This window comes from Ceratotherium simum, chromosome 17, assembly GCF_057802395.1.
Source record: "Ceratotherium simum simum isolate JZ-2026a chromosome 17, ASM5780239v1, whole genome shotgun sequence".
NCBI classification, from domain to species: domain Eukaryota; kingdom Metazoa; phylum Chordata; class Mammalia; order Perissodactyla; family Rhinocerotidae; genus Ceratotherium; species Ceratotherium simum.
The window spans coordinates 49,131,727-49,143,662 of record NC_141916.1 but is presented as its reverse complement, the minus strand read 5'-3'; the positions used below and the strand labels follow the sequence as shown (position 1 = coordinate 49,143,662).

General features: G+C 36.5%; 1 pseudogene; it reads right to left on the bottom strand.

Annotated features, from left to right (window-relative positions):
• Positions 1-10,214: 10,214 nt before the first annotated feature.
• Positions 10,215-11,100, bottom strand: LOC101401687 (taste receptor type 2 member 19-like; annotated as a pseudogene).
• Positions 11,101-11,936: the final 836 nt, after the last annotated feature.

The following is an 11,936-nucleotide window of genomic DNA, read 5'->3' as shown; positions in this document are numbered from 1 at the left end:
GGCATGCAGTGACACGTTACTTAAATTATCATCTGTAGGCGCCTGTAATCAAGTATCTATAGAAGGCACGGCTATGCGTGAGCAAGTGGTTGCTACCATCGAATATATTAGCAAAAATAAGACGTACAATGTGTTGGTTGGTTGTTTCTAAGTGTGCTAGAAATTTTGGAGAAAGAAAATGATGAATTTAACACTTTAAATTCCTAGTTTACAGTCTAAGTAAAAGATTAGAATGTTTCTATGACTATTATAGAAGAAATCCTTCTCTCCTATAGAGAAGGGCTGACATTTCTGACAACCAAACCATATCAAATCCTGCAATAGATGAATCACATTGAAAAGTGAATTCACAACACTACAACCTCCCATGTAAACGACAGGACATTCTTTAAGAAGAAGAGAGACCCTAGCAGTTGGGATAGGGATGCATGGAGAGACTTCAAAGAATTTGGGAGAGCTTAACCCCTCAATTTTACTTAGCCCACTTTGTCAGATGAAGCAGCCTCTATTCCCTCACTGAGGAGGGTAGTCTTCCTTTGCCTCAAAAACCTGTCATGACTTCTCCCTGAGATGGTTCCTTTGAAGAGGAGTGCTGACTCTCCTCAAAACATATCCTTACCTCCTCTTAGTGCTTTGACCCATACTCCTACTCAACTCCCAGCAGGGCACACTTAGTACAAAGTGTGATGCATGAGAATGTAATATAGGCAAAAAGAATTGTAAGGCTTTGTTAATTTTATACCAACATACACTTGAAGAACATGAATTGGGAAGGGATCTTAAAGATGGAAGGAATTAAAAATTGGAACAAATCAAATCTAATAATATGGGCTCACTAACAGATATACAAAAAAATAGCACACAAGAGTCAAATGAATAGTCCATGTACAAAGGAGAGCAGTGGGGTTTTTTTCCTGATTTAATATTGGGATATAGAAGTGACATGAAAAATAGTATAAAGTATATTTTTATTATGAAAAGTTTACATATAATATTGAACAGTATTCACCAATTCTGAAGTGAAAATTGTTAGGATAAAGTCACCCAAGGAAATCTGATAGTTGAGCCAACAAATGCAGTTCAAGGATACTATCAAACAATTCCAAAAAGTTCATATCATGAATTCTCCTCATTCTACCATCAGCAACATATTCTCCAACTGAAATACCTAAAGAGAGAAAAATCTTACTCTTTAAGGATGCAGTTAATTGTTTGGTTCACTTTGTTGCATATCTCATGAAATGTGGCACACATGTGTTGCTTTATGGTACAGTTTTAGTCTAGAAATCTTTTGGATATGTCGTGGGCAAAAAATTTGTAATAACATATAAAAGTATTTCTTCTCATCCAGTAGTTCTGCTAATTCTAGGCAGTAACACTCTATGAATGGTGATGATTGAAAGGCTGAATTCCATTTGATTATCATGCAACTATGAGAAAGAATAACTTACACTGATTTGCAGTTTTCTCTTCACCCTAATGCTTAGCTCATTTGGATCAAAATACGAGCTTTCCTGACTCTCCACCTGCAAAAGAGAGGTTGAAATCTTTCCAGTCTTATTCATGGTACAGGGGCTTACATGTAGATGTTCTCACTTGAAGGAAAACCAGAGAAGGGTGCAGAAACCTGGAAAAATGACCCTAAGTCTTTTCTAGAAGAGCCTAAACCAATTAAGTCAAGAAAAAAATATCAAGACTAGAATTCACTGTGAAACACAGAAGAGAAAACTTAAGGAAGAGGTAAGCAGTCTAAGAGCAAATGCACAGAGGGCAGAATAATTGTTTAAAAGGATTGCTATTGCTGAAGTCTTGTTTTTAGAGGAAGGACTTTGGATGCATTATTTAAATGTCAATATCTATGAAGAGAATAGAAACCACAGCCACCTGAATTAGTTATTCTTTCCCACTCCACCTTCCCACCTTCTGGTTCACCTAGTCATATTTCCTGATGATTTCTATTAAATTCTTGAGGAAAGACCAAAAGCCTCAGGATGGCTTTTCTTGCCATTTTCTTCCTCAGTATCAGGTATTTAGTGTGGCCATGTTATTAATATCTCCAATATTTCTTTCACCCAGTTTGGGTGAGTGTAATCTCAGGTACTGAGTTTTCATGGGTTGGCAAGAGCAGAAAGCAGTGGGAAATTGAGGTGGATCTCCGAGTTTTAGAGGATCTGAAGTTGGAATGTTTTGTGTTGATTACTTCTGTGATCCTGAATGGCCCATTACATTATTCTTCTAGTTTTCAGAAGGGATGGATAGTGACCGTGTATTTGGAATTGGGTCATACCCCATTTCTCAGTCAGACTCTGTTTCATAATTTCAGAGCTGGTTACCTACCCTCAGCCTTATCCAGCTTTTTGTACCTTAGAAATTGTCTTGAGTTACCAGTGGCTGAACCTTTGATGCTGACTCTGTGCTGGCATGGCAGTGGAGCCGCAGGGAGTGAGATTGGAGACCACAACTACCGAGATTGGAGATTGTGGAGTAGGACATTTGAAATTAAACAGTATAATCCAATCTCCCAGATAAATTTCCCAAGAATAAGTTATGTTCATGTCCCAGTCATATTGCCATTTTGGCATACCGAAATAAAGATATTCTTGGAAATGGTAAATGTGCTCAATATGGCTGAAACTGATCTGCCTATTAACTGCAGCGCATGGATGGGTAAATATTCTGGAATCTAACCAGTCCTTTTCAGAAAGAGTTTCTACAAAGAAGCCAGAAATCAAGTATTTGAATAATCCACGAATATCATTGTCCAAACAGAGAGATTTCACAAGTTATCTGTGGTAAAAAATTCAGAGTGCTTTGCATAAGAAGGTAAATTAGTGTCCTATTGCTGTTATAATAAATTATCACAAACTTAGTAGATTCAACAACACAAATTTGTGATCATACAATTCTGGAGAGCAGGAGCCTGAAATGGGTCTCGCTGGTCTGAAACCAATGTGGAATAAAATCCATGTGTTGGCAGGGGTGCTTCCTCCTGGAGGCTTTAGAGAATCCATTCCTTGCCTTATCCAGGCCCTAGAGGCTGGCTGCATTCCTTAGGGCAAAGTCTCTTTTCTCCTTCAAAGCCAGCAACCACATTTTTTCACTCTCTGCTTCCATCTTCCCATCTCCTCTCTCACACTGATCCTCCTGTCTCTCTTCCACTTAAAAGGACTCCTGTGATTCCAGTGGGCCCACTTGGAGAATCCGGGATAATCTCCACATTTCAAGAACAGCTAATTAGCAATCTTAATTCCATCCGCAATGCATAATTCCCCTTTGTCTGGCAACATAACGTGTGTCACCAGTTCTGGGGCTTAGAATGTGGACATTGTTGAGGGGCCATTATTTTACCTACCACGGGAGGGAAGGCTATTAAATGCAATAAAGAATAACGTCTACCTCCATGTGATGAGTATTGAGGTCATAGGAGGGTGCAGTAGTGTGACAGAATTCATTCTATTGTTGCTATAGAGGTTGAGAACAAGGATGCTAATTTTTAAGACTTATCTTTGGGCTTGCCCAGAGCTGTCATGGTCATCTAAATCTAACCATACAAGAAGCTGCCCTATCCCTGGAATTTTCAGTTGTATAAGCCATAAATCTGTTTGACTTGCTTTTCTCTGACCTAAAACTGAAATATCTCTCACTAATATGAGAAAATCCACACCTCACAATTCCATTTGAACATCAATGTTGTGATGATAGATGTTGAAACATAGATGATAGATGTTGAAACAATGTTGTGATGATAGATTTGCACATCAGTGTTGTGAGATAGACTTAAGAAACTTTTGCCCAATTTGATTCTTAATAAAGAATCACTTTTACGTTAATTTAGAATTAATGTTGTGCCATGAAAAGTACAAATATTTTGGAGATAAGACAGTTCTGGTCTTATAGACCAGCCTAAATAGAAGATATGTTTACTGTTGTCCATCATTGAGTTTTGTGTTTGTTACACAATGAAAGCTAAGTGGTACAAAATTCGGTGTAATAAGTGGGCTATAACGGCAAAGAGCTTAAAACTGTGGCATTAATTTTGAGAAAACAGATAGAGAAGGCTGTAAAAATAGTTGTACATGTTGGGAACTTGTGAAATATTTGTAATTCTGTTTTTAAAATAACGTGAGGACAGAAAATTAATGAAATGAACTTTTGTATCTGGGTGAAGAGATCATGAAACAAAATGTTGAAAGCGTCAAATCATTGCTTTTTGTCATATATCATATGGTACAAAAAGAAAGACATCATCTCCAAAGGAACTATCCAATTTGCAAAGAGGATTTAGAGAAGTCATAGAGAGCCCAAGAATTGTGAGATTTGCTGAATCTTAAGAGTGTTTTCGAACAGCAACCTGAATTGCCCAAAGTGGCATAATTACTCTATACAGAGAGAAGTAAGTGCTGACAAGCAGTTTGGATATGACTTTTGGCTCATGGAATATATTATAATCAAATACATAGAAAATGCAAAACGTTTTGAGTCAGCTCTATTGTAAAATTGCTGCCAGTCTGAATTGAGACTTGAAAATCTAAAAGGATATCTGGACCCCAACCTTCTGTACCAAGAAGCAGGCTGAAAACGTTACTCAAAGGGGATATTTTCCAATGCCCTCTTCAAAACTATTCAAAAATAGTGATGGGGCAAGAAGAACATCCCAGAAGGCAAAGTCGATAGCCATGAGAACATTAGACTGGAAAGCACAACGGGGACCTAACCAAGAAACTTGGTCTATGGCAAAGAACAGGGGCATGAAAATATCTTCCACGTGTAATTTCAGAATTTCTATGAATCAGAAGTGCTGTACATTTTCTCTTCTTCCCCTCTTTCAGTGGGACTGTTTGTTGTGGTTATCCTGTCCTTTTTCAACTCTGTGTACTATATCTTTCACATGTAGATAACTTGTCTTTTTAATTCATTGTTTTCTAGAAGAAAAGGAGCCATAACCAAGCAAGATGTAGATCAGAAGATCCTGGAATTCAAGCCTAATGCTGTAATTGAATGAGACTTTGGGGGATGCTCAAAAGAAATGAGTATATTTGTACATAGAAGGAAAATGAATAATTGTAGCCAAAAGGGAGGACTGGAGTCGTCCTGTAATTCTTTTTCCTGCAATTCCTGCAATTTCCTACAATTCTTTAGTCCCCACTGTATCTATATGCTTTGACATGCAATAAAACTTTATGCTCCACCATGGCCAGGGTGAATATCTTGTCCTTTGACTCTGAACTCAATGACGTAAACTTGCATTGAAAAATGGGGTATTAGTAGACTTGACACAAGCAGAGGTTTGAAACGGCTTCTACCTTGGGGCTGGCCCAGTCTTGCTCTTCTGCAATCACTGTGAGAACTTGCCCAGGCTAGTGCACTGCTCCCAAGAGGAGAATCAGAGACTCATGGAGTTAAGTTGCCCCAGCAAGATCCAGCTTAAACTGCCAGTCAGCTAAACCAAAATAGGTTCCCAGATACATAGCCGAGCCCAATTAAAATCATCAGAGCCATCCAACACAGTCCAGCCTAGAAAAACCGAATTGTGCAGACATATGAGATATAAACATCTGTTGGAATTTGACAGTGAAGTTTTGGAGTGGTTTGTTTTTCAGCAAAAGCTGAATAATACAAGTACCCTGCTAACCTAACTATAGAAAATATGTTCACCCTTTACCTCTGGTGTATCAGTAATTCAGGAGCAAAGGAAAGAGAGATGGAGTATGTCAGAGTTTTGTCATGGGATGTAGATAATTAATGGTGGAAGAAAGATTTGTAAAGCCCTGAGGACTGCTGATGCCATCATCTCAAATTTCTGCATATTGCAACTAAAATGAGAAAGTTCCCACTTCAACTCTCTTAGACTTGAGTACCAAATATATATAGATGGTGTATTTCCCCCCTAGTGGTATAATGAACACAATGATGATTGATTCTTATGGGAAATTTTTCCTTATTGATAATGTTTCATTAAAAATTATAATGCACATTTAGAAGCAGATAAAACAAAAATGTGAAGTTCAGTTATTCATCACATAGCAAACACCGTGTAACCACAATGCAGGTCAAGAAATGGCACATTGCAAACAGCCCAAGCCCACATCTAGGCCACTTTCCAAGTCACTACACCTTTCTCCACTTCTCCTGAGGTGACCTGTATCTATATTTTGTGACGATCGTTTCCTTGATTTTCTTTATACTTTACCACCTAAAAATGCAACTCTAAACTCTGTAGCTTTCTTTTGCCTGCTTTTTAAACTTTTATAAATAAAATCCTACAATATATTATTTTTGTGGCTTCTTTTTTATACAACATCATGTTTCTCAAATTTATCCACATTCCTGCATGTACATGTGGTTCATTTTTTTTCATATCTCTATATTAGTCCATTGATTGAGTTTACTAAAATATTCATTTATTCTTAGCTGGCAGATATTTGAGCTATTTTTTTTTATCTTCATTAGATTTTTTTGTTGTTGAAGTATAATTATATTAGTCCAGGTGTGTAACATAATGTTTCAATGTTTGTATTTATTGCAAATGATCATCAGAATAAGTCTAGTTAACATCTGTTAACTAGGCTGTTTCTTGTTGAGCCATTTTAAATAATGCTACTATGAGCATTCTTTTACATATTATTTGTGCCCTGGTCTTGGTATATAACTAGGAGTAGAATTGCAGAGTTGTCGAATATGATGTTTGACTTTCCTCACAGAAAATGAAAAGTACAAAATACAATTCAACTACATTTACCCTTTCATATTCACCCTCAATGTATATGTTATCATTCTTCATATATTTAATTCATTATATATTTTAACCCCTCAAAACATGATTGTTTTAGATAGTCAACATTCATTTAGGTTTACACACGTATTTACCATTTACATTAATTTTTGGTAATTCTTGCATCTTCAGCTTTCTATTTGGAATAATATTTCTTCCATATGAAAAATATCCCTTTGAATTTCTCTGCAGGAAAAGTCTGCTCTTCTTTTGAAACACAGTGAAGATATTATTCCATGCAATTCTAACTTCCAGTTTGTTGAAATCAGCTGTCTTTCAAACACCTGATGCTTTTAATATAATCTGCCTTTTAATCTCTGGCTACTTTTGCGATTTTTCCCTTGGACTTTGGTTTCCTATAATGTTTATATGTTAAATGGTTTTAGTTATCTTGTCTGAGGTTTGATGGTTTCTTCAATCAATGGACAGATACATTGTATCACTTTTGGGGAAATCTCAGTAATATTGCTTCCACCCCATTTTTCTCTCTTCTAGCTTTCATAACTCCAGAAGATTGTGAGACTTTCTGACTAACCTTCATGTGTCTCACCCTCTAGCCTGTGTTTTCCACCTTTTTCTCTTTTTATGTTTTATTGAGGGTAGTTACTGTCAAATTCACCCATTCTCTCTTCACTGTGTCTAACTGGTTATTAAATCTGTCTATTGAATTCTTAATCTTTTTTGTGTGTGTGTGAGGAAGATCAGCCCTGAGCCAACATAGGAAGAATCATTTGTTTTCTATAAGTCATCTGCTAGGGGGAAATGGAATAAAATGCTCGTAAGAACAAGCTCTGAATGAAAACTTTTTATTTTTAGCAGTGTTAACAAGTTGTTAAAAATAACAAGTGTTTTTTTTTTATTAGTGTTAGTAGTTTAACAATTCCCTTCTTTCCAAATTTTCTCACAGAATAGAATAAAATCATGGTCTAGTCATTCTCCACCAAGTTGAAAGGAATTGGCAATGAATGTAATATAAGTAGTCTTTCTTGGATGCCAGCTTGTCTGTTGCAGGGTCATCACCACAGGCACTCATTCCAGGGAAAGTCAAGGAGTAGAACTTGATTTCAAAATGCCACTCAAATGAGCAAAATAGAATACATCAATTACAGTGATACCATCTTATTCAGTGGCTTAAAATTTTTCAGTAGTCCTTTTAGTCTGCTTCTGTTGTTACAAATGGGCCTCTGTGCCTTAGAGTTTCGTCATCACCCAGGATGATATACGAGATATAGGGGCTTACTCTTATTTGGTTCTTTGACTCCTAAAGCCCTCTCTTTAGAAATACAAGCTTGTTCATAAAGTGGTTTATTTACTTTATGTTTTTTATTAAAGGCATTTTATTTACACTAAAAGCTAAATCTCTTTCCTTCTTATCTCCTGATGAGTTTGCAATCATCTATAAATAATTTACTAAAGTAATACATTTTAAAGTAAAATAAACTCAATTTCTAAATATATTCAGCTTCACTTGAACTTTGATGTTTACTAAGTTACCCACAATGATAATCTTTAGGAAATTACTTAGATATTGTCCAAATTGTGTATAGAAACATTTCAAATATATATCATTAAATGAAATACATCATGATCATGTTGATGGCAGCTAAATGGAAGAAATCTAAATGACAGATGTGACTTCATCCAGTTTTCTAAGAAGCAGAGTTCACTGTGATAGAACACTACCAATCTTCCCCATGGCATTATGAGACCCATATCATTCCGAGAACTGGGGCATAGCCTGAAAGAACACCTTCATGCACTAATTCATCGAGAATAACTGAAAATAGGGGCCTGCCCGGTGGAGCAAGTGGTTAAGTGCACACGATCTGCTGCGACAGCCCAGGGTTCACAGGTTCGGATCCCAGGCGCGCACCGACGCACCGGTTGTTAAGCCATGCTGTGGCGGCGTCCCGTATAAAGTAGAGTAAGATGGGCATGGATGTTAGCCCAGGGCTAGTCTTCCTCAGCAGAAAAAAAAAAGAAAAAGAGGAAGATTGGCATCGGATGTTAGTTCAGGGTTGGTCTTCCTCACAAAAATAAAAAAGAATAACTGAAAATAAACATATTTATGATGTTACTTACTTTTTACTTATAAAATGTTAAATTTCATAACACCAAGAATTAATACTGTCATGTAGAATTCAGTTGTTAAGATTACACATTTCTTTCTTATAATAGAGCTTGCTATCAATGAATATGCCAACAAAGTTTCTCCCATTTCATCATTTTCCAAAGACTATAACAAAACAGATCTTTAAGAAATTCTCTATCATTATTACATGGACTTAATAGATGTCATGTTAATGCATGCCAAAAGGTTTGTTGAATTATATACCATAATTTCTTTCCTATTCTTGTAGTAAGAAGTTTTTAGGTGTGGAAGATTTGAGTCTTCTTATCTGAAACTTAAAAGGAATTTTAAGAATGGTAGATGTAGGAGAATTTTGACAATTCAAGGCCCAGAGGTGGTTTAGGAGAAAACTGAAATATTTCATATCAGATCTCAATTTCAAAAGTGGTCTTCTTTAATTCAAAAGCTATAGGAAATGACTTATCAAAATAGATATGGAAATTTATAACAGCATTAAAAACAGACTATGATCATGTTTCTTTCATCTTTATCCCTGTTGTAGAATTCAATTTTTTCCAAGCTTTTCACATACTTCTTTAAATCAAATATTTTTCAGTATTGTTTATTGTACACGTACATATAATTTACTCTCAATATGTTTTGTTACTGTTGAATCATATTGTGTATACCTTTCTTAATAACAGTTCTAATTTCTGTCTGTTAACCATGAAGTAGGTATTCATGATGGAATAATACCTATCCCAAACATACATCTTCAATATTTAGTTTACTATTGAATATCCTAACCATGCAAAAGATTGAAAAGATCTCAAGCGATGAAGTTTAAACACACTATAGTACAAATTACAATGAAAAATAGCAATGATTTCCTGAGATAAGTTGTCAGTTCTTAAAAATGCATAAATATAAACCATACATTTTTCAATTGGAAGATGATAGATAACATAGAATATGTATGTGAAACACAAATGACTTCATAATTCTGAGCAATTTCTTACATTTTGTATAATTAGATTGTTTACCTGAAAAAAAAAGTTAGTAAAGTATGTTATTTCCAATCTTTCTTATATTTTTCACACATACACATGTATATACCTTTATGCGATAACCTTAGGTAAGACTTTTTTAGGTGAAACTGAAAATTATTCAATTACATACACTATGGAAAAACCAGTAGGAAGTATAAAATGTTACAAGCTCCATAAGTTTGTTTTCTTCTAGAACATACACAACACCCCTCTTATTGATCTGTGGAGGTGAGGGTTTCCATTCTTTCAGCCAGCACTTCACCTGTCATAAAACTGTCAGAAAACCCTGTTTTAGCTTCCTATTTGCCCAAATCAGGGTAAATCAGGGGCTTGAAGGATACAGCATTCCAAGAGCCTGGCAAAGCATGAGAGCCAGCTCATTCCGCAACCTATTAGAACTCCATAATGAGATGATTAGAGCCAGAAGTAAACGGCAAATAGCAAGAGAAAGGAGACCACAGTTTGCATGGCTCTTAGGTGGACCTTGGTGCTGGGATCTAGGGATCCTTTACCATTGAGCTGCATCTTCTTGAGAGTTTTCCACAGGGAAAAGATTAACAGCAGAGAAGATGTCAGGGACCTAGTAAAGGGTAAGAAGTTTGCTAGGGTGAGTACAGTCAAATGTGAAAGTTGTATAATGTCGCTCAATTTGATCTTCCAAGTGATGTTTACTTCATGTTCTTTTCTCTGCATATTATCATCTATGCTTACCACTGTACCAAGAAAAACCAAAGAGTCATATTCTTTTCTCTGCATATTATCATCTATGCTTACCACTGTACCAAGAAAAACCAAAGAGAACAAAGTCTCCAACAGTATCATGAGAACTACACTTTAACTCTCCACTTCAAGTAAAGAAATATAAGGCTGGAGATATTGGCTATCTTGAGCAAATAAAATATGCTGAGGCTAGTAGCAAGCCAAATGCTAAAATGGTTGGCTGTTGTCCAGGCAATATAAACAACAGTTCCTACTTCTAAACTGTATAAAATTGAATTAAACACAGTTGTATACCAATTTATTAATATTACCCAGAGCAAACCAATTCTGCAGACAGCCAGAGCTGTGAGAATTTGATCAGCTGAGGACATCTTTTGTCTCGACGCAGTCTATGTAGTTCACCAGGGCTAGGAAGCCATTGGCAAAATTTCCCAGAAGGAATTCTGTCATTAGAGGATTAAAAAAATGCTTTGTACGAAACTTATCATGTCTAGAAAAAAAAATGTCAAGTCGTGATTCCTTTATGTGATTCCTTTAATATTCTGACCTTAACTTCTATGTGCAGCTGATTTCTGAATGTATAGTAAAGTTCTTGTTTCTTGTAAATTCTGTGACGGATGTCAACCAGGAAAGCAAGAAGGTATGCTAAAGGAAGAGCTCAATGCTGTCTTTATGACAATTACTGTTATTCCCCAAACAGTTCAAATGAACTCTTATCCATGTAATGCATGCAACCTGAGCTGCCCATCATGAACTGGGCATTACCTGACACACGAAGCCATAAAGTTGGGCATGAACAGCCACACTCACCCTCAAATGGAAGTGGAGTATGGAGGCACAAGTAGGTACATGAAGAAGTGGTAAACGCCCACGGGCCCTGCTTCTGCTACACTGCCTCTCTCTCCCAGCCTGCATTGTGGCCTTACAGGGAGTTCTCTACAATCAGTGGATGGAGGATGACAAGACTGAGGCCTGGTTTACCAATGATTCTACTCGATATGCAGGTGCCACCCAAGAGTGGACACATACAGCACTACAGCCCCTTTCTGAGACATCTTTGAAGGACAGTGGTGAAGGGAAATCCTCCCAGTGGGCAGAATTCCAAGTAATGTACCTGACTGTTCACTTTGCTTGGAAGCAGAGGTGGACAGATGTGCAATTATATACTGATTCACGGGCTGTGGCCAATGGTTTGGGTGAGTGGAAAGAACATTATTGGAAAATTCGTGAAAAAAGAATTTGAGGAAGAGGTTTGTAGACAGACATTTCTGAATGGGAAAAAATTATGAAGATATTTGTGTTCCATATGAATGTTCATCAAAGG